The following is a 26,495-nucleotide window of genomic DNA, read 5'->3' as shown; positions in this document are numbered from 1 at the left end:
GATAACCCACAGTAGTCAGGACCTAATAAAACTGACAATATTTCACTGATACAAATGCCTGCATTCCTTTTTCTTCTTACCTTGTAACATCCTAAAAAAACGTGCATCGTAAATGAGTAACAGTTACTACCACTATAGGTATGCTTTCACACTGTTACCTGAAGTTGGAATGTATCTTGTATCTTAGAATTGAATCAATACCTCAACTCACTAATTGAAGTTATATGTTACCTCCTAGACATGAGTGAAAATGAAGGATCACAAGGTCATCTGTGAAGCATCCCTGGGAGGAGCTAAAGTAACACAGGGAAGGGAGGTCAAAGAAAAATGCTTCTCATCTACAGCTGCAGGGCGACAATGGGGGAAAAAAGCAAAAAGGAGCCATGAAAGACCAAATGCTCATTTCAAACATCACGGTCTTGTAAGAAAAAACACGAAAAGAAAGAGCAAAAAGAATTCCTGTACACGTTCTCCCACACACACACTGCGAAAAGAAAAAACCACCCAGCAGAGGCAGACTCCCTGGGCACAGGCTGTCCATAAGGTGGAAACCAGTCTCACACTTCACAGTCACACCTACACCACCATGGAAGGCAGGCCTCCTGCGTGAGGCCTCGAGTTTCACAGCCACCCTCAAACACAGGATTGTTAACACTAAGCCACAGCAAGCCCTGTGAATGAGAGGAAAGATAGGCAAATGCCCACATGAACTATGGCCCCAATTACAGAACTCAGCAACTCCTGCCCTACAGACTGTTTATCTGCTCTTTTGGCAAATGAATAAGCCAGTAACAACTGAAAGCTGTGGGCATCAACAGAATAATCTACACTTTAAAAGACTTTCTAAAACCCAATCAAGTCTGCTCATCTTTAGCTACCTCTTAAATGACTTCTATTAGAAACTAAACAATTTTCTTTGATGTCCCAAGGAATACAGCCTACATCTCATTAGAAAAAGATGCAGTTACAAAATAAAACCAAGACAGTCTTTTTGATGAGTGAAAAAACAGATTTCAATTATTTTTTTTCTTTAAACAACACAATAAAAATCAGTCTATTTCCACCAAAGGGCTGCCAAAAAAAAAAAAAATACGGATGAGATTTGCCAATAATCCACAATTTATGTTACAAAGTTTGGCAAGAGTACACTAAGTCTATCAAAGTTGTTAAAAACCAAATTCTAATCTGTTACTGGCACCCAAGTAGCTACCAATTAAATTCAGAACTCCACCACCATAAATATTTTGCAATTTCAATACTCCACTTTTTTTCTCACTGGAGATGAGCTTTACCAGTTGTTTTTAATCAGACAAATAAGAAACCATTAAAATCTGATGTGCTGACCTAAATTATAAAAGAAGTTATTAAATTATAAAATAAGCTACACCACATTCCAAACCATGAAAGTCTTTCATCTTTTTGTGTTGTTGTTGATAATTATATTATGTCTTTATGGGGAAGGAGCTATCATAAAAACAACTTTCATTTAAAAAAATAAATAAAAAGATTACAAGGCAAGATTAAAGAAAATATGATGAAACTTAATTTCAAATGTTCGATCTTTTTGAAAAATTATAAAGGCTTTCATTTACTGTGAAATAAAGTAAAACTTGTAATCATGATCACAACTAAATATAACCTACTGGCAACATCAAATTCCTTATTTTTAACATGACAGGAGTAGCTCCTGCCTCTCAACTTTGTAGAAAGAATTAATTGTGTTACTATGTGTAAAGCACTAAGAACAACATCTAGCATTGCATGCTGCGTTCGTGTTTGCTCTGAGGATTAATATTAGCACATATTACCTATTAGTATCAACATACACATTAACATCATCAGCATTATCTGAAGGCCTAGATCAGCTTGATCTATTCACATACAACTCCATTTAAATTGCACCCCACAGGAAGGCTCTTCTCACTGACTCAGCTCTTACACACATGGCTTTCTCCTAAACTCTCACTGCTGTTAGTCTAACTGTGTATCACAGAATTTAATCACTTTGAATTGTTCATTGTTGTGCACATTAATCTTATATAATAAACTAGATTATACAAGCCTTAAAAGAAGAGACCATGAGTGCACTACTGCTGTCTTTTCTGGTTCGTAAGCCTCGGACGCTTGAGACCAACTCCCTTCAGAGCAAAGGGCAGACAATGGATCATTTTTCCAGCAACACCAGTCATAAATGAGGCAGAAGGGGATAAAAGCTGAGAACACCTTAAAGGTAAAGATGAGGGTCCTGGCCTTCTAGAAAGAGATGTATGCATACTATAAAGCAGCTTAAGTTCCAAGCTAAATCACATACCTACTATAATTCCTGCTGTGTAGAATTCTTATGAAAAAATAACTGAAGTATAAGGAGGTTAGGAAAGATCTGGTGAAGAAGGACCTTGAATGTGAGGAGTGAACCTTATCTAAAGAAGAGCTACCAGTTAAAGAGCATGAGAACCACAGTAAGCAATTTTCATACAGTAAGAGAAATGCCTAACATATACTAGGCATTCTGCATGCCAGGAACTGTTCTAAGCACTTTATTAATACTAACACATTTGATCTTCAGAATACCCTTACGATGTAGGCACTTGTTTCCATTTTAAAAATATGGGAAGTGAGGCACAGTAAAGGTTTAATGATTTCCCCAAGATCATACAGCTAATAAATAGAATGGCTGAGTTGTAATCCCAGGAGTTTGGACTTTCAAGTCCATACTCTATCACTGTGTTCAACTACTCTCTTTAGGACCTCATGTATATCTTATAACTATCCTGCAAAGGATGTCACACATTCCACATATTGTGATCTATGTAAATAGAGTCCCAGAGAGGTGCAGTGCACAGTCTGAGAAGCCAGATACAGCAGTCATAATGATCTGCACTGTATGCACAGAAAGTTTAATAATTTAGATCAGGTTGCACAGTTTTTACAATCAGAATCTGAAATACAGTCTTTTTAGTCAGACATGGAATCAGCAAAGCCAAGATAGGGTAATGAGTAAGACTTGTTCTGGGATCCAAGGAGTAAACAAGTTTGGTTTGATAAAAGAAAGAATAAAGAAAAAGGATAAAGGTTCTTAGTTCACTTCCCATCTAATCTCTACGCTCTGGGTAGGAGAAAGAGCAAAAAACAAAAAAACAAAAAACAAAAAAACCAAACACTGAATGTTCCTGAAAAGTACAGTGGATAAAACACTGTCTGAAATATCTGAACCTTCCAATATTACAAGTAGGAAAAATGTAACTGCACCAATAGTATATTTCAAGCAAACTTCTTTTGAGAAAAAAAAAAAAATTCAACAAGTACAAAAAGATCCATGCACCTCAATGTTCACAGCATCACTGTTTACAATGGCCAAGATATAGAACAGCCTAAATGTCCATTGACAGATGACTGGATAAAGAAGTCATAGTATATTTATGGAATACTACTCAGCCATAAGAAGAATAAAATAATGCCATTTGCAGCAACATGGATGGACCTGGAGATTGTCATTCTAAGTAAAATAAGCCAGAAAGAGAAAGAAAAATATCATATGCTATCACTTACATGTGGAATCTAAAAAAAAAAAAAAAAAGACAGACACAAATGAACTTATTTACAAAATAGCAAAAGACTCACAGACACAGAAAAAAACAACTTATGGTTATCAGGGGGGAAAGGGGGTGGGAAGGGATAAACTGGGAATTCAAGGTTTGCAGATACTAACTACTATATATAAAATAGATAAACAAGTTTCTTCCGTATAGCACAGGGAACTATATTCAGTATCTTGTAGTAACCTATAATGAAAAAGCATAAAAAGGAACATGTATGTATATGTATGACTGAAACATTATACTATACAGCAGAAATTGACACAGCATTGTAAACTGACTTTAATTCAATAAACCAACCCTGCCCCGGAAAAAAAAGAAGCAACAAAGAAGAACTGAAGGCTCAACGTCAGAGAGGAGGCAGCAAGGGATGGAGTCTCAACCACATGCAGAAGTGCTTTAAACAGAGCTGTCATAGTATGGAACTTGTTAATCGACGTAGAAGTATTCTGGAAACATAAAAACTCTAACAAATACAAAATGTTACAGCCTATAGTAATGGGGAAGCAATAAACATTGAATAATGGATGGGATGAGAATGCAATATAGTTTAAGATCAACTGGAGTCTATATTATACAATATGGTTTCATTTTCCTATTAGCATTTGCAGTATTATAAATTTCCTAAATAACATTCAGAAAAATGTAAGAATGATGAATTACAAAGTAAAATATAATTGACTATATTTATTATACTTATATTTGTACTACTTAAATCTGTCTCAAATGACTGGGAAAAAAGACTCAAAAGAATATAAAACATTATAGAAGCAATCAAGATGTCCTTCAGTAGGCTGATAAACTGGTATATTCAGACAATGGAATATTATTCAGTGCTAAAAAGAAATGAGTTCTTAAGCCATGAAAAGACATAGAGGAAATTTAAGTGCATATTAAGTGAAAGAAGCCAATTTGAAAAGGTTACATACTGTATGATTCAAAGTATATGATATACTGGAAAGAGCAAAACTATGGAGTCAGTAAAAAGATTAGTGGTTCAGGGGGAAGAATGAATAGGCAGAGCACAAAGAATTTTTATGGCAATGAAAATACCATAGTGATGGGTACATGCATGTCACACAACTGTTCAAACCCACAGAATGTACACCACCACCAAGAGTCAACTGTTATACAAAGTACCAACTCTGGGTAATTACAGTGTGTCAATGTAGGTTCATCAACTGTAACAAATGTACCGTTTTGGAGAGGGACGTTGATAATGAGGAATGCTATGCATTTATGGGGGCAGAGTATATGTGAAATCTCTGTATCTTTCCCTTAAATTGCTGTGAACCTAAAACTGCTCTTGAAAATTAAGTCAACGTAAATGAAACAAAGCGCCTAATTAGAACTTTTTGGCTTCATGAGTGCACATGTGATGTGCTTATTCATGCTTTCATTTAGAGGCTGGAAAACTTTCTTTGAAAAAAAACAACACTTATTAAGACTCAATATTAAGTCTGGTACTTATTTTTCAGAATTCATTTTATCCTCAGCAACTCTATCAGATAGGGATTAACACATCCATTTTGCACGTGAGAAAACTGAGTCTTGGCTAAGAAATTTATGTAAGGAACTTGGGAAGGTGAAGATCTGGCAATCTGTAAGCCTCTTGGAGATACAATTACAAATCCAAAACTCATTTTCTTTCTGCTAGACCATCATGGCTCAAACTTCTTAGTATGAATCAATTCAGCAAAATTTTCATAAATCTGAGTAGGTTTACTTCATGATCTCTGGCTCTTATAAAAGGAAATGAACTGACAGGCTACATCAGGTACTTTTTCTATCACCTGTTAGTAAAAGCTGAATTTATAAAAGGAAATGAACTGACAGGCTACATCAGGTACTTTTTCTATCACCTGTTAGTAAAAGCTGAATTAGCTTCAGATGCCTCTACCTCACTGTAAAAATGTTTCCATAAAGGGAATCCCAATTAATATTTTAACAGCAATGAAGAAAGAAATGTGCTATCAAATCTAAAACCAAAGTCTAAATAAGACTTGCTTCCCCCCCCGTCCCCCGATAAAATTTCTGGAAAAGAAATGCTATCTGTTCCAAATCTTCAGCAGGAATTGGAGACTAGACCAAAAAACTGCAAAATTGGTATTAAGCAGTTGTGGTCCACTGTCCTGTACTGGACAGAGAAAGCAAATGTTTTTCTTTTTAAAGGTTAATATAATTGTGATTTTTAAAAATTATAGTTGTCTTTAAATCCTAATATATAAGAGGAGTGTATAAATGAGAGGCACAGATAATTAACACGTATTTCTTTTTTGTCAATTAAAAGGTCCTTCAGATTTAAAATCACCCATCTCCACTATTCCACACATAGGCAGCAGCTCAGTAACATCACATGGACTCCTCTAAGGAAGTAACATATAATTTTGTGCCTGGCACAAAATTAACATTCCTAAATGGATGAAAAGAATTAATGAAAAGAATGAATAAATGTTCACTTGGAGAGAAACTAGAAATACAAATCCACCTTTGAGAAGAAAGGCTAGTCTCTTAACTGACTTCACCTTTCATTCTTTTCAGAATACAATTTATTGACAAATACATTTACCCTAAGTTATACATTTCACAAAATAAAGACATGTTTAATTACCTGTCTGACGGCACACCTGTTGCCTACCTTCATTCACTGCTGTCAGAGACATTGATAAATTGCCTTAAAACTTGCACAGCCTCCCGACCAGCTGCACAGCAACGCCCACACTCTTTAGCAAGGCACACTTCACCACCTCCACCCCAGTCTCATCTCCCTATCTCTGCACAAGCCCAGGCAAAGATTGTGATTTAGCAAATCTAGGCTGAATCCTAGACATCTGTAGTTTAAAAAATTTTTTAAAAAAAGAAGAAAAAAAGAGGAAAAAAGCCCCCAGGAGATTTTGCTGTGCAGCCTGAATTCTGGAATTACAATCTCCAATTTATCAGTGATGAAATTTAAGCTCAGAGAGTTTTAGAAGTTGCCAATATCACATGGTCAGCTAAGGGCCCCAGATTCTATAGACCTTTTAACTTTCAAAATAAAGGACCAGAGCTTCTCAAGGATGGGAACTACAAAGCCTTATCTCTTCTTCATGCTCTTGTTCTTTTCTTTTTTCTTTGTTTTTAAATTCTATCTAAATGAGAGGGATTGAATACTTCAAAAGAGCTACTTGTTCATTTAGCTTCAGGCAGAAGTATTGGTTTTGTGCTTAAATACAACTATTTGCCTTGGAAACCTGAGAACTTCTGCCAGAGACTGAGGGATTGAGAATGTTCTCCTGCTCTTGCTTCCATTGTCCTCATTTCAGGTTTCCTTCGTGTTTCTCAACATGCTTGTTTCTCTAGGACCTCTCAGAGTGATTCTGGCTGTATTTCTGTGGAAATTGCCTCCTGGTACGGACAAAGGCACTTTAGAAGGGTCTGAACTCTTAAGTTTGAACCCAGCTACGGTTAGAGAAGTGTAAGGACCTGGTTTGGCAGGCAAAATGAGCTACGACCAGGGAGAGACGAAGGGCACAGGTTTCACGTCAGAAAGTCCTGGGTGAACATCTGGTCTCTATCTGTGGCATGTGCGTCACTGGACATGCTACCTGTTCCTCTGTGTAAAATGTGTGTTTGCAGAGGATTGTGAGAATAAATTTGTATACGTAAAGGATTTAAAACCTAAATAAATAAATTGCAGTAAGAGGTGCAGTAGTAGGATCTGAAGTTTGTGAGAACTAGGAGAAAGTGAAGCCTGATAGGGAAAGTGTGGTTCAGGACTAGGGCCATGAATTGCCAGAGGGGATGTGGCTGGGAGGAAACCTCTTTTCCAGGAATAGAATGAAGGAGCCAAGACAGGCCAGAAAATTAAATCAACTACACCACCCTTGGCTACTTGTCCAGCGGGTCCTATCATACAAAGGTATGTAACCTGACTTCAAAATCCTGCTTGGGAACAAGAGCATTACTTCAGCTAACACGTTTGTATTAAATACCTACTCTACCCCCAATCACAGGGAGGTACAAGTAAAGGAAGAATCCAGCCCTCAAGGAACTTACAATCTAATAGAACAAGGATTAACACCCGTGAGTAACAGCCACTAGTTAGGTCAAAGCAGCAGGTATCTGGGAAGAACTGTGACTATTTTTTAAAATGAGTTTATTTCATACCAGTACTCAGCAATCTTACACCAGTTTTACTTCATCTAGATGGTTAAACCTACCGTCACTACCGGATAAGCATGTAAGTAGTGTTAAGCCCATCTAGAAGTTACAGCTGGAATTTTCTTAACTAAAAACACTTGTTAAAGAAATTTAGAAAATGCTGTGTTTAAAATTTTTCCCAGATTTATTCAATATACATGCCATTAAATCTCCCATCTTTGACTGACAGCAATCAATCTAAATTTAATCATAAGAATACACAGATTATGACTTCATATCATTGTTACTAAAGTCAGGTTCTTCTCCTGAAACTGCACTTCTGAATATCATGATATAAACTATGAACTTTAATCTCAAAATAAAGCATTTGAAAGGAGACAGCATATTTAATTAATGCTGGCTTATTAGCTTGACTGGAAAATTTAGTGATTGAAGCTAAAAAACTGTAAATTCATAATTCACTCAATTATCATAGTTTTAGGTGATTCTTAAATATATGTACTATAGTTTCAATTCTTGCCACTGAAAAATCAATTATACGTAGCTTATTTCAAATTTGCTCCAGTACCTTCTAATAAGAAGCCATATAATAGCTTTCCCCAGAGCAATTGTTTCCTCAATGTATTAAATGCCTCACTCATAAAAATGAACCCACACATCAAACTAAGTGATATATGAACACAATGGCAGAACTGATGAAACTTTAGAATTACTATTCCCTGACAAAGATTTGACACTTTTAAAAGCCACAATTTTCCTCTCATTTTCAATGCAAAACAAGAAACAACTAATCCTCATTCAAAAAAAGTAGTGATGAGAACAATCTAAAAAATTAGCATTTGTTGCCGAAAGATTCCTAAAAGATAACTCAAATATACTCACCAATATTCCATGACAGTATTCACTTTTTTTTAGCAAAGACTGTACATGGCTATTTATGAGATTATTGTTATTCTTTTAAAAATTCTATTTTTTAACTTTTTAAAATTGAAGTGTAATTGATTTACAATGTTGTGTTAGTTTCTGGTGTACAGTAAGTGATTCAATTATATGTGTATATATATATTCTTTTTCAGGTTTTTTTCTATTATAGCTTTTACAAGATATTAAGTATAGTTCTCTGTGCTATATACTAGATCTTTGTTGTTTATCTATTTTATATATGGTAGTGTGTGTATGTTAATCCCAAACTCCAAATTTCTCTCTCCCTTCCTCCTTTGGTAATCATAGTTTGTTGGTTTTTTATTTTTATTTTTCCTATTCTCAACATTTATTACTTTGTCATTTCAAAAATGCTACATAAATTTAATCATAAAAGCATGTAAGTTTTGAGGTTGGATTTTTTTTTATCAACATAATCATCTGGAATCCATCTAGATCATTGCATATATTAATAGTTTGTTCTTTTATTACTGTGTACTATTCATGATTGACTATACTACTTTTTAAAATTCCCACTGTTGGTGGAAATGTAGTTTGGTGCAGCCATTATGCAAAACAGTATAAAGGTTCCTTAAACAAGTGAAAATAGACTTACCCATAATTTGTTTTCTATGTCTGTGAGACTATTTCTGGTTTATAAATAAGTTCATTTATGTGATTGTTTTTAGATTCCACATATAACTGATATTATATGATATTTGTCTTTGTGTAACTTGCTTCAATAAATATGATGATCTCCAGGTCCACTCATGTTCCAGCAAATGGCATTATTTATTTTTCATGGCTGAGTAGTATTCCATGGTAGGTGGATATATATATGACAACTACAGTCATTTGTTGATGGACATTTAGGTTGTTACTATGTCTTGGCTGTTGTAAATAGTGCTGCTATGAACACCAGGGTGCATGTATCTTTTTGAATTAGAGTTTTCTCCAGATATATGCCCAGGAGTGGGACTGCTGGATCATATGGTAAGTCTATTTTCAATTTTTTTAAGGAACCTCCCTATTGCTCTCCATAGTGGCTGCACCAATTTTATTCATCCATGTATATATATACATACATGAAAAGATGTTCAATATTACTAATCATTAGGGAAATGCAAATCAAAAACTACAATGAGGTAATAACACCTCATACCAGTCAGAATGGCCATAATTAAAAAGTCTACAAATAAATGTATATGCATGACTGGGACATTGTGTTGTACATCAGGAACTGACACATTGCAACTGACTGTACTTCAATAGAAATAAATAAAAATTAATTAATTAAAAGTCAACAAATAATAAATGCTGGAGAGGGTGTGGAGAAAAAGGAACCATCCTACACTGTTGGTGTGAATGTAAATTGGAGGTCATTGTTATTCCAAGAGTCTAGATTTAAACTAAACAGGGAATTATAAAAGATAATCTTCTAAAAATGTTCCCATCTCAGGAATTTTTATCTCTTAATTAAAATACAACACAGAATTTTACACATCCCAGAAAAAGATAATTTCCAAGTTATTACCTTGTTAATTTTTTTACTACAAAAAAGACACATTGACAGCATACCATTTGTCACTGCAAATCACAGTAATAAATTATTCAAAAAGAAAAAGTCTGACAAGGCACAATATACAAAGAACTTTTTAGGTAGGCCTACAACAGTTAAATAAGTTTCTCTACTAAAATGATTTTTTTTTTGCTTTAGTATTGTACAGATTAGAAATACATTTATTTTCCTACTCTTAAATAGTATGTATTTGTTTAATCAAGATATTTTTCCCACATCATATTAACTTAGATTCCTACCTTTATAGTAAAAGAAAGCATTTTATTATTTTTTTTTTTTGATCTTCAAGGACCAGGAATTCTTGTTTTTCCTTTTTAAAGGCTGGAAAATGGAACACTCACAAGCTGGAAAATTTGAAAGTTTCAAAATAAAATTCAACTGAAGAGATGCTACATCTATGGACACAAACTTCAATTCTAATTGATTCTGTGCAGTCACACTGAATAAGAAGTAAAGAAAACCTTTAGCCAACGTGCTAAATGACGGTCGCCCATTTTCCCCAGTTGTCATGAAATGTTCCACACATGGGGCCCGTGTCATTACTAGATCTGTTAACAGTTTCACAGCTCAGAGTTTGGCCTCATTTGTTAAGCATCAAGCTGCCCTATCACTTGTATAGAGCTGAAAAGGCTGTTATGGTTCATAATGTAAAACTCACAAACGTGCACAGCTGCTGTTCATATTCTCAAAGAAGTCTATTATAATAATGATGTCACGGAAAAAGGCTGTAATCTATTATATGTCCCAGACAGCCAAGCCAATCAATCTCCCCAGTCAATGCAGGTATACAGGTTGCACCATAAACATTATGGAGCTCTACAATTAGGTAAAAAGTTCACTACAAAAAAAAAAAAAAATCACGGAGGGCAGGTAATTAGGGCCTATTTATAGTTCTGCCTTCAGGAAGCTTCACTTACCATGGAACTACCCAAAAAGTACAAACATCACCATTTAACTGTCTGATACCCTCTTGTGAATCACAAAGCTTTGCAAAAATTACAATATAAATCATTAGGCTGTTGAAGAAAACTGTACAAGCTCCTCCAAACAAATAAAACAATGTCTCTTTGGCTACTGATACATTTCTACATAGGAAGTGTGATGAATTGAATCCTGGTCTCCAGAGAACTGCAAATCAATAATGCATTATTAAACAGATTACTTCTTATTTTAAAAACTACGATCACTTGCTATGGCACAGAATGTTGAGTAGTTTCAGACCCTGGCAGATGGGGGAGGAGATGCAGAAGAGGAGTCTTGTTTCCTTATTTTAGTATTCTTGTGTAACAATACATGAAAACCATTTTCCAAGTGAGAATTTTTAAAGTGATTTTAGAAATATATAAATATTAGTTTATACTCTACATATTTGCAGCATTTAAACTATTTCAGTGAAATTCCAAATTAAAGAAAAGAGAAATTGTGAACATCAAATGTGTAAGATAATTATTAGAATTATTTGAATGCTCTTGAGATAAAAACAGGGCAGATGCCAGACACTGAAAAAGGGCTAAACTCTAGCTCCAAATCTGCCACTAAGTATTTGTTTAATCTTGAACAAGTCATTTAACAGCATTCAATTTCAATTTCCTTAACTTTAAAAATGCAAACCATGAGAAACGACGGTATATGAAGTTCTACTTTCCCACAACAGCATTTCTCAACCTACAGTCATCAGGCACGGGAGGATCAAGCATCTGAATGCAGACAACTAGGCCACACTTGCTTGGTGTAGGGCACTGTCCTACGCACTGAACACATATTAATTCATTCACTGTCAAACAAACCTATGTGGTGGGTACTGTATTATCCTCATTTAGAGATGAAGACAAGCCATAAATGGAAGAGCGAGAATTCACATCCAAGCTGACTGGCTCCAAGGCCAGCTCTTTTCACCACCACACTGGACTACTACATAAACTGGGATATTCTTTGGAATGGAGAGTCTGGCTGTTTTAATTTTCTTGCAATAGGGAAAAGCCAAAATTTGGGAGTGGAAGGTATGCTGACTGCGAATATTACAGTGCCTCAGATCACAGCAGTTCCTCAACATGATACAATATATGGAGGAAGTATTAGATATTTCTCTAGCTCCAAATCAGTTTTATTTTGTCCATAAAATGCAAACATACTCTCTTCATTACAGATAAGACCATTTTATCTGCATGGACATACTCTCTTCTATGCCTGCAACTCTCAGGCAAAATTCTTAACACCTGCTTATATTTGGAGTTGCACTGTGAGACTAGAATTCAGTCCAGTAATGGTATGCAATAAAGTGACAGCAACAGTTAAATCTGATATCAGCTATAAGGTGACATTAAAACATGGTATCTGTTACATATAACTGCAGTTTGAAAATGAGATGTTTCAACCATGATTATTTATAGCTGAGGTCAAACTCTATTATCAGCATGAAAACGGCTTTATTAAGTTACTGCCATTGAGATGTGTTTATTTACTTCTTTAATAAGAAAGAATAGTTTAACCTTAGTAGCATGAAGCATAAATATTCAGAAGTTCTAAAGTTTGCTTAATATCTTGACCATGGTGTGATATATTCACAAAATTTCTTACATTTCCCAGTCATTTATGATCACTAATCAGATAATTTTTACAGATAGAAAAGACCTTATGTATTTTTTACTTCTTCATCAAAGCAGTATAATATAGATCTTTTCCTCCATCTTAATAGACCACATAGCTCTAAAACCTCTAAGAATTCAAACTTTTCATTGTATCTTCAAGCAATTGTGAAAATAAAATTATTCTGACTCCATTTAAATTCTTTCTTGCCACAAGATAAATATACATGCTAAAGCATACAAGACTAAGAGGAAAATCCATTTATCAGCACCAGTGCTACACAAACACAACCCTAGTCCTCCCACCTCTTCCTTCTGCTGAAGCAACAACAGGCAGGTAGACCTCATACTAGACTCACTTTTCTGTCTTCTAGTCCTTCACCTGTGCCAGAGCACTCTGTAATCAGAGAACTCCTCTTACAGTAAATAGCCACTATACAAGGTAAGTGTGGAAACAGATTTTAAATCATTTGAAACGTTTTGGGCACAGCTGGCAGAACACCTGTTGGAAACAGATGAGTGATGTTTGAAACGCACAACAACAGAAGCAAGGGACTGTTCACACAACTTTCACTGCACACTTTTCGGACAGTTTAAATTTACTGAAAGACTTTGATGAAAATGTAAAAACTAGAGTTAGAGTAGCATTTTATTTTTCTTCTTGGAAACAGAGCAACCCACTGAAAATAAGCTCCCCCCAAATGAACCGTTACCAAGTCAACAATCTCACAGATACGTGAAAAAATCCTATAAAATGCTGATTTTTCTTTCTTCTGTTTGTTTGTGTTTCCCACACCACCTGCTTTCACCATAATTTTTAACTTTTTTAAATGTCTAAATATATTTTACAGATAAAAATGGAAAATATTAAAGAAAATACTTCTTTTAACATTACTATTTTGAACTACTGAATATTTACTCAGAGTTAGTAATCAGCATTTTTGTTTTCTTTTATCACCTATAGGAGAGCCAGGGTGCACACTTCACAACTAAAATGTAGAAGGTACATAAAGACAGAATCTAATTGAATTTCAAAGGATTATTCACCAAACCAAAAAAATTAAATTAAATTAAATATAGCTTCACCATTAAAGTTTCAACATTCAAATGAAGTACCTGACTTTCTACCTCTGAGAACTGATTTCTAATCAATCAATAAGCATTTACTGCATCCTTATATTGTACCTACTACCACGTACCTCAAAACTCAGATAACTTTTCTGCAGGGGGTGGGAAAAAACAGAAGCAGAGCAATCAGTTAAAAGTCTCTGCCAAAATTCAGTCCTTCGAGGATGAAAGCCTTGGAGAGGATTGTGAAAGTGAGAATCAACTTCAGGAGTGAAATCTGGAGGCCAACAGAGAATGAAGTAACAGAGCTTGGTAACATATTCAGTTCAACGTCAAAGAGGAACGCCAGTGGCTCTAGTGCACAGCTAACGATATGGTAAAGAAATGCTGCAGTAAGTAATGATCTAAGTTGACTAGCAATCCAGTAGCCTCATATCAAGTCAGCCTGTATGTATTGTACAACTCAGTAAACACTATTTCTTCACATATTCAACAAATATGAGAAAGAAAAAAAAACTTTAAGATCTTAAAGCTCTGGCAATATTACAGAAATTTTTATCACCAGGAACTATGACATGTTGAAATTATCATACACAATATTGCAGAAGCCTGAATTTATAAGAAGTCAGATGGAAAAATTAACCAGACTCAGAGTATGTATCTTGAACAATTCTTGCTTTGTTATTTCATACATGTTTTGATTTTTACATCATCATCATAATAACCCCTAAATGCATTAGTATTGTTGGCTTAGTTCCTAGACAAAAAAAGGGGGGGGCTGTATTAGATTAATTTGTAACAGTATCTGATTCAAAACAAACAATTCAAGTTAAAGCACTGACCACACTGACTAGCCAGAATGCTGTTGAAATTCGCCAGGTACTTTCACGACTATTGGATTCCTTCAAACACAGCAAAAGTATCCTAAAAAGGTTTTGGCTTTAAAATGTGTCAAATCAAAAACAAGACATTTTCCTAGGTAGTGTCTGGAAAGAGTTACATCAAATTACAAAAATCAGAAAATATAACCACTAACCCTAAGAACTGGAAAAGAACAAATGGGATTTGTTATTGTGTATGTATTACCAAATTGCGTTAGTAATATGCCACTTCTACCTGACTGAAGAATCAAGAAATTAAGAGAAGATAAAGCTATGGCTTGGTATCAAATGTTAGTTATTAGTCTGCTTTGGACCCGACTTTAACAAAGTTTATGAATTTTACAAACTTGACAAAGTTGAGAAACTCATACTACACTGGTCTAGGAAAATTTCCAAATGTGCAAGAACAGCGGGCACCCAGAGGTCACTTTCAAATTGTAGTTTTTAAGTTTTCATAACAGCCAGATAACATCACAGACCACCATACTGTCAAGAACTATTACTTTTAGGTTGAAGAGTTTAGTTATTACCCTGGTTTTAACTCACAGTGTTGGTTACTCCCTAATTATAAAATCTGTAAAATTATTTTAGAGCACAGGAGAAAAACTATGGGAAAAACTTAAACTGGTAGTTGTGTTCTTTTTGGCTCACATACACAATTCTCAGTGTATCACTTTAAGTATCTGGTTCCATCAGCAATTTCCTTAATCCTTTGCGGAAAGCTGGTGATTCCCAATTTAGGATGTCAGAGTCCTAAAAAATAATTATTTGTCAAATGGTAAAGGAGACACAGTGATTAAAAGTTTAGATTATGCAATCAGATTGTCCGGAGTCTGGGGAGAAGCCCTAAAACCTCTTTGCCCCAGTTTCCCTTCCATATAGAGTTGAGGTAGAAATAGGGTATTGTGAAAATTATAATGTACTTTTTTAAAGAGGGTTTACACTACATGGTAAGTGTGGCTATTATTTGTTTGTTTGTCTTCTAGTGCCTAAGAATCCACAGCATCTTGAAGCTATTACCTCCCGACATTTGAAAAGCTGTCAATTCAACATATTCCAATACTAAATTCCAAGGACCCAATAAGAACTTCTAAAAATCTAAGTGATTCTGGACCAAGATGGAGTGCAAGTACTTCTTCCTGTTTCTCCCACTAGACTACCACAGCTGAAAAATCTGGACCTCATCTATAAAACGCACATCAGAAGACTGTGAAAAGTGCAGAAGTGACGACCATGTAGGGACCCCAGGACCCAAGCGGAACAACATGGCTTTGAGCTCCCTAAATTCTTTCTGCCTTACCTGTCCTAGACGGAGGCAGCATTCTCTTCAATGTACTCAAGGAATTAATATGCAAGTGAGAAATGTATCCATACATATTGTCACTGAAGATTTCAGCCTTTGTAGCCTTACTCAGTTACCTGCTCAATTTGTGAAACTTCTGCACATTCCCACTGGTTTTCTCATTTTTGACCCCCCAGAAAGATGGTTTCTCTTCCATCAGTCAGTCATGCCCAACTCAATTTAAACCATGTCTCACTGTTCACCTGTAAACGAATGAATTCAGCTTGTTTTTGTTCTTTATCTCTGAGTTTCATTTTCTCCGTGAGGGTGAACAGAGTTCTAGCTATAACATCCGAGAGCCCAGTAAATACTATCTCCAACTACTGTTTAGAACCCAAAGAGCAGTCTTACCTCACTGTCATCCTAAGATTATTCTAATTGTCAGTCATTCCATTTTCTACTTGGGCATCTGCATTTAGGACATATTCTGTCCAGAGTCCGATTTACATGGATGGACCTCTTTCTAACCCAAACCCAGCATCCACCTCAACATTCATTCATTGTTCTAATTTCTATTTGATTTTTGGTCCTTTATAAAATAAAAATATTAAACATCTGCCTTTAGAGTAAAGCTATATAAGCTATATAAGATTTAATAAAAAATAAGCTAAGCAAACCATACATACGGTAAGGACTCATCAATACAATAACCACAACTCTACTCATGCCTCAGACCACATTTCAACCTCACCTCCCTCACTATTGCTCAGAACTTTTATCTAGTCCAAGAAGCTTATCTCATGATTTAAACTTGATCTTTGCCCTTCCCCCAAAGCACCATGTGTATTGTGTATGCGTATATATTAAACTTTTAAAATGTAAATAATTCACTTGCATATTATGCTTTGTGTTCCCTAATTATTTCATGTGTTTAACTCTTGTCCACCAAGTAAGATCACAGCCTTACTGAAAACAGGAACTAAATCATATCCTTTTAATTTTTCTTCCAATATATACAGCATGGTGCTAAAACACAGCAGGTTATCAGTTTATTCCTCCAATGCATGACAACTCAGTCACTAGTAGTTAATGTGTTGAGGGCTGGGGATAGAGCAGAAAACAGAAGGCAGTCTGTCCATAAAGGTTTTGTTAACAGAGCACTGTGAGAGAGCCATGAAAACATTTATACTGAGAATCAAATTAGAGATGCAGTCAAGGCATTATGGGAAGACAGAAAAACAGTACCTCACTCTGCCAGGTGAAGTATCACAGAGAAAGAAATATCTCTTTTAAATAGGATTATGAAGGATAAGTAAAAATTTTCCACGCAAACAAGAGGAGGTAGGAATGACATCCAAGAAAGAGGAAACATCAAGTGCAAAGGAACAGAACCATGAATGAATGAGCAAGCACATGAACTGAGGAAGCAGAGACAATTCACAGGCTAGAAGTGTAGGTACAGAAAGGGTAGCGACAAGTAACAAGGATAGAATGGCAGGTCAGAATTTGACCAAGTTGAAGGGCCCTATATGCTGCAGGACATAATCCCATAGGCATTAGGGGTCATGGGAGAGAGAGTGGTAGGATCAGATGTCCCTTCTGCTGATGCAATGGTAGACAGCTTGGAAAGGGGAAGAGAAGACAGATGTTAGGAAGCTATTTTAGAGTATAGCTGAGAAATACTGAGGATCTGAGATAATGGATGCGGGGAATGGAATCCTGATAATTGAAAGTATAGGTGTGGGTGAAAACAAACTGAGAAGAGAGGCTAGCCAAGGAGAGACTCAGTGCAACATCAACACTTAACATGAATCTTTGCTGAAAGTCGAATCCATTCTTACTTTGTGAATAAATTAAGTATTTTTTTCTACCTTTAAAATTGCAGTTCTCAGTGTATAAACAAGAAGAAACAGGTCAAGATTAACATTTTAAAGCCTAAACTGGAAACCATGTTTATCTATCTACTGATCTTGGAATGTCTTTCAAACGCTAAATGTTGAGAGATAACAGAATTCCATCTCCCCTGCCCACCCTCAACCTGTCAAAGTGAAGGGACTGCAAACATACCTGTTCATCAGGTTTTCTTTTGAAAATGGGTACAAATAAAATTCACTGAAGGCAGTAAATAAAGTCTGCCATCACTGTGGCCTCTACACCACTTGACATCTTGCCTTCACTAGAACTCCCCTTCACACCCCAGCCCAGATTTCAAATTACTGCTTTAACACCTTAGCTAACCTTTATGTGACCCGGTTGGACAGAAATGAATTGGGTCTATACAACCCGACATGCAAAAATCATTGAATGGTTTTTCCCTTAAAATCAATGTTTTTATTAACCATGATGTGTATATCATGGTCAATCTGAGTTGCTTTAGATACCAACCAGATAAATAGGCTGCTGGTAAGTGTAGCATAGAATGTTCTCGATGTTTTATGCACAGTACATCCACTTCAGACACATTCACTCTCTTGACCGCTCGGAAGCCTGTAAAATAAATAATTGCAAGAAAACAAATTCAGTGTGAGGCTCATATTACATTTTAACAACAGAACGCACACAAAGCCTAAATCATTCACTCCACTACTAGAAGCAACATAACTTCAGAAAGGTAAAGCATTTTCCCCTCAAATCCTATGCCAATATCTATTTATTCTGTTCATGCTAATATCCACCAAACATCTTACTGTATCCATGCACTACGCATGTACTGAGAAGTATATGACATCTTGCCTGGTCTTTCAGGTAAAGTGACTGCCAATAACTGAAAAAGAACAGCATCTCCCCAAAGGCTACCATCTCATCGTTTAATTTCCAGCTCTCATAATGCCTCCCAGAAAGCTGTCCCCTAAATACTTTGGCTGCAATAGCATCTCCCTGATGTTTCACTGGGTACATAACAAGCAGCCTTGTCGACTTCCATTACTACTCTTAGGGTTTACTTTGTATAGGACTCTTGCTACTGGACTGTGAGCCTCAGCAGAGCTGGGAACCACCAGTCTTGTTCACCACTTCATCAGCCGGGTCTAGCAGAATGCCTGCCATGTGCTAAACAGACATTTGGTGGCCTAATAAATGCTGCCAAACCCACTAACTATCAAAATATTAAAACCCTGCTCTAAATAAATTCCTAACAGAAAAGGGTTTATTTGGTACCTCTATGAGTTCACAAGACCCAGATATGCATAACCCCTACACTGACAGGCTAATACCGATTTCAGCTTTTATTCAGTGCCATGAGAATTCAGTGGCAGTCAAATGTTAACTGTTCTTAAAGTATATTTAAACCGTCTCTAAAATGAAGAAGGGAGAAAAGGAATACAAGAGAAAATTAATCTTCTGACTGATAGAAGCATAAATAGCAGTCAGGAATTCATAGCAAAAACACTTTTTAAAATGTCGTTCAAGCTTCAAGCTCCTATTTTTTTCTAAGGATGACTGTGGTTGTCACGTGAGCGTATTACGCTGGAATAGATAACACAGAAACTGTGGTAGGCAGTCTATATAATTGGTCTCTACTGGAGGTCAGTAGCATATTGGGATCAAATAATGGGAGGGTGTTGTTTAGCACTCCTATAAAATGTAAAAGAAGAAAACAAACAAAAAGGCACACTGAATCTTGCAGTATCTTACTTCTAACATATGTGATGAGATAAAGTTCCATTTTCAAAATCTATTTTCTGAAAGAACCCAGTACTAACTTATGTCGATGTATAAAGCACACAAAAGCTGCATTTTCTCTACTCTGGATCCCTGACTCTCAGCTCTATATGTACATGCAGCCCATTGTATGCAATTCCCAGGTCAGAGGTGCAGTAGACAAATTAATTAGTCTATTAAGTCTCAGCCATATCCTGGCACTGATGTTTAGGTTAGCACCTTCAGCAACAAGTTTCTCATGCTTAACTGTGCTGCCATTTGTTCCTGAGAGAAATTAGGAACGAAGGGGAAAAAGAAAACATGGCTGGGAAAAGTTCCCACTGACCTAAAGGCAGAAACACGCACGTGAGTCAGGGGTAGACTGATGTATTTACAAAAGGGAGAAAAACTCCAGTTGATTAGTTCTTGCTATTTTAAGTGATTAGGAGAAAAATAAATGGCTTCATATCTAAGTGAAATTTAAATAGCATTTAACACTCCACAAAATCAACCTAAAAAAAGATGATAATTTGCCATGACTTAGCACTGAAGAGAAACCAATGATTTCATGTGACGACTCTCCGAAGCATTTCATGGGAAGATTAAGTACTTGACTAAATATTTGTGGATGCTACAAATGACTGAAATGAACCAAATCACATATTTGAAGAAGCAGACATGAGACACAAACACACAGAGGGGGAGAAAGAGAGGAGGGGAGGAAGAGCGAGAACTATCAGTTATCTTTCACCTTATATCCATTAGCTACTGCAAGGTGTAGCTAAAAGAACTACATACCAGACATAGTTCAAAATTCAACAGTAAAATAAAAATCTGTTGGCTATCATACAGCACAACAGAATGAATACCTTTGCACTGTGCAGGAATTGTCTTTTCTCTTAATTTTTCCTTCTCTTTTATTCAGTGGGGTCATGGTACAGTGAAGTTGATTTTACAGCATCAAGGACCTAGATGTGTGTAAGATATTAGGCTTTAAAAGCAGTTTTATGCATAAGAATTGGGTGTTCAGATTTGTCTGAGAACAGTAATGAGAAATGAGTAACTCAGTTTACAATGACACCATCTGTCATAACAAGTATCTGTTATACACTGGGCAACCACACTATGTAAGAACCTTGATACACCTACACTAAAGTGATGCTAAGGTCTAGGCCATTTAAAACCCAACCAGTATGCTGGGCTGCTGAGAAGGTAAGTCACTATGTCTTTCATTTTCTCCTGAATATCTTATTGTTTGGGCTCCATAAAAGCTTGGGCTCATATAATTCTCCCCAAACAGTGTCATTAAGTTGAGGATTATTAAAACATAGTTTCATTTCTTGGACTTTTTCTTCAGGAAATAATCAGAAATACTGAAATAGAAAAGAATTCGAGATAAAAAGATAGCAATTTAATATTAAAAAGCTGAAACAATGTAAGTGCCCAGCAATAAGAAGATATTTAAATAAGTTGTGATATAGTGAAATATCAAGAAGTTATTGAATGTCATGATTTCAAGGAAAATTTAATGGGACAGAAAAATCCCTAGGTTATGGCAGGCACACAATGAATTGTTAAATAATGGAAATAAAAATGCAGTTTATAAAACCTATACAAAAACTATATGTATAGCTAGATTCCAATTTTAATATATACATGCACACTACATAAAAGTATTGTTTTCTTCTTTTGTATATAATATGCACAGTCCTACAACAAAAGAAAAAAGATACATCAACGTGTTCAGAGAGGTTATCTTAGGGTAGTAGAACTAAATACAATTCTAATTATGAACATATATTACTTTTATAATTAGAAACACAGCTACAGTAGCTACCACAATTGCTTCAGCCAAGTGAAGTTGTGGCTATTCAAGGTAATGTTCCTTATGTAAGTCATCAGTGGAACAAAGGATCTGTCATACCCTTCTGAGTGGTGTTCTCCTCAACCACTTCCTAAGACCCCAACTCCAACCAGGTCCACAAAGCTTGATAATCTCTAATACTATCTCTGGTGTGATTAATACTAATCAGGTATGATTAATCCCTTCTTAAACTGTTTGCTCTTAATATGTGTATCAACGAAATATCTTAGTTGTGAGACGTGCTGCAGAAATTCACGATATTTCTTTATCTATGGGCTTGGAATTTCTTCTCTGCAGCCAAAAATGGGTGTGTGTTTATTTATTTGACAAATTCATCTATTTATGATAAACTACCCTAAACCTGCCTCACATATGGCAATGGATATTTTTACAAGCTCTGCTGAAAAGAATCCCATTCTTCAAATTGACAGTTAGTTTCCCCCCAAAAATGTCATTTTGAAAGTGAGTCTTTAAGTAGCACTTTGAATCAACACTGCCAACTTTTTAAAGTGTTTAAAAAGATGCAGTTACTCCCTAGATTCTTAAGATACAAAATTTTTATGGACAAAGTCCATTCCAATCTATCTCTTATAGACACATTTTTATACCATCATCTATGTTGCCTCTAAGCCTCTCCTTGTGTAGTTCTCTTTCCATCATTATGAAGTTAAAGCAAACAGCCCTCCTTTGTGCTCTATTTGTGTGGTTACTATGGTAGTGACCTGGATTTTGCACCTAGGCTAACCCTATTTGGGGCAGGGGAGAGAAGTAAGGGACAAAAAGAATGGAAGAATAAGTTTGGGCAATGGTCAGCCCCGTTAAACATTTACTTTTCTTTTGGAACTGCTTTTGGCCAAAATCTATAAAACTCTGACCTGACCCTTAAGCTTCTTGGCATAAAGTATTTAGCCTTATGATGTGAACACCATGAAACTGGCAAGATCAGCAACCCTTTCCCTTGGTCTCAAGAAGCATTAAAATTCTGTTTCTCACCATCCCCAAAATTTCCACCTCAAGATCCCTCTAAACCTAGTCAGGCCCCGGTTCACAGGTTCTAAAGACCAGACAATGGAAATACCACATGGTGACTGAAAGTCTCTGATGGAAAACAGATGAGACAGGACACACTGCTCGCCTAGCTCTTCTCAGTGTACAGCTCTCCCTCACTGTCTCTCGGGATGCTACTGCAGATGACACATAGAAAGAGCAGTTAGTGAAGGAAATGTTGTACATTTTCCATTTTCATGGATTTTCTCAACTGTCACCAAGGTGATTTCCTCGAATACTTGCAACGATTTAACCAATCAATGGCTTGAGGTATTTTTGAAGTCTGCTCCCCCCCGCTTAAAGAATATCTTTCCCCACTTAAAGAATATCTTTCACAAAGAAAGGCCAATAGATAGCAGATAAAAGCAAGTGATATAACAGAAGCGTGGAAGATGCAGGAAGGGCTACAGAACTTCACCCACAGCCTGCCCCCATGCTCCTCACCTTCCACACAGGGCTCCTTAGATGTCCCTAGAACCCGAGTCCTGAAGGACATGATCTGAAAACCAACTAAACAGACCCTGCCCTTGCAATCACAGGGTTAACATTCACAGTGTAGCCTACTCCAAGCAATACACAAGTCCATGACCCACATCATTTAAAACTTTAAAAGTCAGAAGGGGTCATTAATTTTTTCAACAATATTTTATTCCATTATTATGAGGAAAATCATGTCATGATGGCATTTTTAAATCTGGGGAATCATAAAAGTAACGCACTCAAACCCCACTATATTTCTTGTAATTAGAGAGTTAACTCTAAAGCATAAAGTCACTGAAATCTTATTAGATAACAGAAATTATTGTAGTAGTTTCAGAAAGGAAAAGAAAAATAAGCTATGATCCTCACGCCTCCTAGCTAACCAAGCAAGATGTCTAGGAGCTTAACACATCCTGCCTCACTTTTGTTGAGTCCTCATAAAACTGACAAAACAAAAGACTCAGTAAAGTTTTAAAGAGTCAATAAAGAACGTTTTGTAAAGTACTCTGAATACCCTAAGTGTTACTATAAGACCTCACTTCAAAGAAACATGGTTGAACGCCATGAAAATTTGTTTAATTCTATCATATATCCTCAAGAGACAGTCCCTTGAGTCATTCTCATTTAATCACTTCCTACTTGAAAACATGACTTTTAATAGCTTACACCACACTATATTGTAATTGATTGTTGATGGCTTTTTAAAATTATCTGTACTTGTAAAACTTCTCACTAGGCGATGAGGTACTTGAGAGTAGAAAGCAGGTTTTATTGATCTTAGTTTGGTTACTCATTAATCCATTCAACATTCTTACTGTATATCTACTAGACATATGCTAAACACTTATTCAGTAAGTATATAAGGAAAAAAGCCACAGTCCTTATCTATCAATACTAAAAGAAAGTTTAACAAAGAATAAGAAAACAAATGGTTGCAATACATTGTCTTAAACACTGTGTACCACGGGAATGCAAGGAAGAGACAGAGGGCTCACCTGGAACAGCAGGGAACAGGGCAGATCTGAGCTATGGTGTAACAGGTTCAGCACAGAACACACAATGAAATATGAGATCCGAAGGTTTAAGCAGTACCATATATTCGAGAGTCTCATATGCCATGCTGAAGACTTTGTACTTCATTCTCAGGAACCACTAGGGTAAGTTTCAGAAAAGTCACTGTGACTATAAAGTACACTAGAATGGAAGGAGCAAGACTGGCTGCAGGGAGACCAGTAAAGAGACAGTTAATGGTGATTCAGGTGAGAAGTGATGGAGTCCTAAACTAAGGCTGTAACTCTGTATTCAAAATAAAGAACAGTAGACATATTTAACAAGTATTAAGGAAACAGAACAGGCAGGATTTAAAAACTGAGTTGAGGAAACAGAGCAGTCAAGATTTCACAGACAATTCCTCAGTTTCTGGTTTTGGCAACAGGGAGGATAATGGTGATGTTTACTACTACAGAAAACACAGAAAGAGAAGCAAATCTGGTCAGGGCATGTGTTTACTTGATGCAAACATTCAAGGAAATCACTTTGTTGATAACTGAGAAACCCCATTCCAAGTGGGGATCTGCAGAAATCATGCAAGAGAGTCTGGTGTGTGTGGAAGAGACTCATTCTAGGGACATGAATATGAGAGCCATCAGCATTAATACTGGCACATGAAGTCATGGAAGTGTACGAAGTGAACCACGAGAGACGGACAGCCAGGAAGACAGCCTCAGCATGCACTCCTGGAAGCAAGAACTGGGGAAGCAGAAGAGGTGGAGAAACCTGCAAAGGGAACAGAAGCAGCAGCACAGGTGCTCAGAAGTGAATCAGGAGAGTGCACAGTACAGAGTTTTGAGAAGGTAACACCTAAGTGTCAAATGATCCTGAGATACAGCAAAAGGACTAAAACGAGGCCAATAGATTTTGCAACAAAAGAGGTCATTCATGACCTTTGCAAAGACAGTTTCCACAGTGAGATAACAGAGTGATTCAAAAGTTACTGAAGAGTAAATATGATGTGAAAACAGAAAATTGCATAGTTTCTGGAACTTATTAAATGTTCCAACTGATCCTAATTCACACTTTCCTACTGCATGTCACCCTGCTCAAAATTTTAAAATATGCCACAATCGCCCAAGCAATTCCAAACAAATGTTTAACGATGGTTTTGACTACAACTGAAACCTCAGTGGGAAGTCAGAGAAGTGCTCTAGGACACTCACTGATTATTTGGGAATCTCTTAAACCATCACCTTAGCCAAGTTTCATGTTCCTCAGTTGAAGGAAGCTGGAATTGTTAGGAGGCACTGGCTTTGGTTGATTTTAAGTATGTGTGTTATAAAAACTATTCAGTGAGTTGTGTCATAAATCATTTTTGTTTTTTTAAATGAGTCTTAAGGGAATAAAAAAAAATCACTTTACACCTAAAACATTTGGAAAATACAGGCATATCTCATTTTACTGCACTTTGCTTTATTGTGATTCACAGATGCTATTTTTTAATGAAGGCAATCTGGTGTTGAGTAACCCTATCAGAGCCATTTTTCCAGCAGCATTTGCTCACTTCATGTCTCTTTGTCACAGGTTGGTAATTCTTGCACTATTTCAAACTCTTTCATTTTATTATTAAATTTTTAGAGTGATCTGTGATGAGTGATCTTTGATTTACTATTATAATTGTTTTGGGGCACCATGAACTAAACCCATGTAAGACAGCAAACTTAATCAGTGTGCTGTGGGCTCTGACTGCTCCACCAACTGACCGTTCTCCCATTGCTGTCTCTCTTTAGATCTCCCTCATCTCTGAGGCACAGTATTGAAATTAGGCCTATTAAAAACCCTACAATGGCCCCTAAGTGTTCAAATGAAGGGAAGAGTTGCAAGTCTCTCACTTTAAATCAAAAGGGGGAAATGATTAAGCTTACTAAAGAAGGCATGTTGAAACCCAAGGTAGGTTGAAAGCTAGGCCTCTTGTGCCAAACAGCCAAGTTGTGAATGCAAAGGGAAAGTTCTTACAGAAAATTAAAGGTGCTACTCCAGTAAACACACAAATGATAAGAAAACAAAACAGTCTTATTGCTGATATGGAGAAAGTTTGCGTGGTCTGGGTAAAGATCAAACCAGCCACAACAGTCCCTTAAGCCAAACCTAACCCAGAGTAAGGTCCTAAGTCTCTTCAATTCTATGAATCCTGAAAGCAGAGGAAGCTGCAGAAAAAAGTCTGATGCTGGCAGAGGTTGGTTCATGAGGTTTAAGGAAATAAACTATCTTCATAACATAAAGGTGCAAGGTGAAGCAGTAGGTGCTAATGTAGAAGCTGCAGTAAGTTATCCAGAAGATCTAGCTAAGATCCCATTAATGAAAGTGGCTACACAAAACAGATTTTCAATATAAACCAAACAGCCTTCTATTGGAAGAAG

At 36.3% G+C, this 26,495-nt stretch overlaps 1 protein-coding gene across 7 annotated transcripts in view; it reads right to left on the bottom strand.

Moving 5' to 3' along the window:
• BMPR1B (bone morphogenetic protein receptor type 1B) overlaps positions 1-26,495 on the bottom strand; it is a 347,906-nt gene that overhangs the window by 175,862 nt on the left and 145,549 nt on the right. For 6 of the 7 annotated variants that reach the window (XM_032460090.1, XM_032460082.1, XM_032460042.1 and 3 more), the window contains one exon: positions 18,438-18,539. The exons of the other annotated variant lie outside the window; for it this stretch is intronic. The gene's annotated coding sequence lies outside the window, so the exon portion shown is untranslated. The remainder of the gene's footprint in view (positions 1-18,437; positions 18,540-26,495) is intronic. 7 annotated transcript variants of the gene reach the window in all.

Source organism: Camelus ferus, chromosome 2, assembly GCF_009834535.1.
Source record: "Camelus ferus isolate YT-003-E chromosome 2, BCGSAC_Cfer_1.0, whole genome shotgun sequence".
NCBI classification, from domain to species: domain Eukaryota; kingdom Metazoa; phylum Chordata; class Mammalia; order Artiodactyla; family Camelidae; genus Camelus; species Camelus ferus.
Note: the sequence above shows the minus strand (reverse complement) of the source record. Positions and strands in the feature narration are given on the sequence as shown.